Below are 2,101 nucleotides of genomic sequence, written 5' to 3'. Positions count from 1 at the left end.
CTTGGCTCATTTTGTGTATGTGTGTGCTGCTGGAGACATGTAACATGTTATCAAGAACAACAAAGCTTTAAGGGTAAATGAAGAGCAGCCAGGGAGGAACAAAGGAAGACAAATTGTAGAAAGAAAGTGGGAAGTCTTGAGAGCCTGCTGACCCTGATCCAAGTTAATTTGCCAAGTCATACACTGAGCTGATTAAAGTGACCTCTCTCAGCAGTGTGCTTCTCACAACTTCATAATTATTCTGTCTGAAATTGATCAGACACTCTATTACTAAATTAGAGGAAAACGGGGGAATGGAGATGTCCAAGTCCATTGTTTTCACTGAATCTCTTCTGCTTGAGTTCAGGCTCGCTGAACACAAGCTAATTGCTCTTTTTATTATTTTGCAGGGACACAAGGCGGGTAACAGTCTGTCCGGGCCTTTTTGTAAGATGATATAAGTGTAGGACTTGACTACTAAATAACAACCATTCAATCTTTCATCCTTGAATCTAAATCCAGACTCATTGATCCGCATCCTATTTTCATCTTTATGCCGTTCTGCTTTTCTTTATTGGTGCCCATGTGTTTATCATAGTCATTTAAAGGAATGTGACTGATTTTGAAGCTAGTTTAAATCTATTATTATATTAGAAAATCCACATGCTATTGATTGTAGCCTGTAGTATATGGAGATGGCCACACAGTGGCGCCACTTTATAATTATTCACAAGAGCTCTGGGGTAACTACAGTATTGACTTGCTAATTAGTTGTATCAATTCTCATTGATTGCTTTTGGATTTAAATCCATAGCAGCCTGGTAGCAGAGCTTAAAAAGGTGTGAAATAAGAAAAGTGTCCTGAGGTGTTCAGTAAGATTAACTCAGTGCCCTGTACGTCAAAGGAAAGTCAATATGAGTATGTGAAACTACTCCATCTGGCACTGCATCTCGCAGTTTGTCTTCAGCTTACCTTGATTTTAGAGGGAGACAGTAGTTTTCCATTAAGGACTTGTGAGTGTGGAAAAAAAAGAAAAGAAGTGATGTTGTGTTTCAAAGTAAAATTACTTTACTTTAAATTAAAAGCATCCCTGTCAGTTACTAGCAAGCACTTCGATAAATAAAGCCACACCATCCTTTATAAACAGTCACAATTTGCAGGCTGTATAACAGTTTGGCATCTAGCCGTAGTTGTTAATTGGAATTAAACTTGGAATTAAAGAGTACACAATCTCCCTGAGAAAGGAAGTGGAATTGAAGTGAACTTGTGCTGTACTTGAGTAAATGTACTCTATATATTATATGTTTTTGTTGTTATATTATAGTCAAATTTTGAAAATGTAATCATGTATAAAATGAATTTAGCTGTTACATAAACAGTGAGAAGTAGCACCAAAAAAGACAGCAGTAGAAAAAGGCTACCTAAGCAGTAAGGGTAAAAGGAAAAATCGATACGGCATAGCATCGTGATATTTTACATGGCAATGTTGTACAGGAACACCAAATATCAAGATTTTCTCAAATAAAATGTAAATACTGTGGGAATATTACAAACAAGAGAGGTCATCTGTACACACCACCACCCTGAGACCATGTCAGTGAAGTAGACTTACATTTAACTGCCTCAACTGAAAAACCATCGAACACTGGACACACTTAGCTCGACAACCCAAGCTCCTAACTCTGAGCAAGTTAACAGCTCAATCACACGAGTAAAAGCAGGGCGGCAAGATGCTTGCAACTACAAACTCTATCTTATTGCAACATTTACGGCAGGTTTTAGTGTTGGTACGCTCATTTTCTCATTTTCCAGCAAAAACAATAACTGAAGAGGGATAACTTTATCTTATTGGACAAAATCAATATTGACAAATTTTTAACTCTGAGGCCATAATTTACACTTGGAAAGGGGTGATAAATCCTAATATAGGTTAATTCAATATTCATCAACATAATGTTACACAAATGTACAAAACCACTACCTAGCAGTTATACTGTACTTCACAAGATGTGCTCAATTACCCAGCTTCTCTCATAATGCAATGTAATGTAACCGTTACATTTTTTCACTTTCACAAAGTACACAAACTGCATTAAGTAGAAAATACTAATACTGTGCTACC

The sequence above is a fragment of the Aulonocara sp. 'chitande type north' Nkhata Bay genome, linkage group LG23 (genome assembly GCF_057382095.1).
Source record: "Aulonocara sp. 'chitande type north' Nkhata Bay isolate Kocher_YH1m ecotype deep benthic linkage group LG23, A_spYH_male_GT1.1, whole genome shotgun sequence".
NCBI classification, from domain to species: domain Eukaryota; kingdom Metazoa; phylum Chordata; class Actinopteri; order Cichliformes; family Cichlidae; genus Aulonocara; species Aulonocara sp. 'chitande type north' Nkhata Bay.
This window is presented reverse-complemented; position numbering follows the sequence as displayed.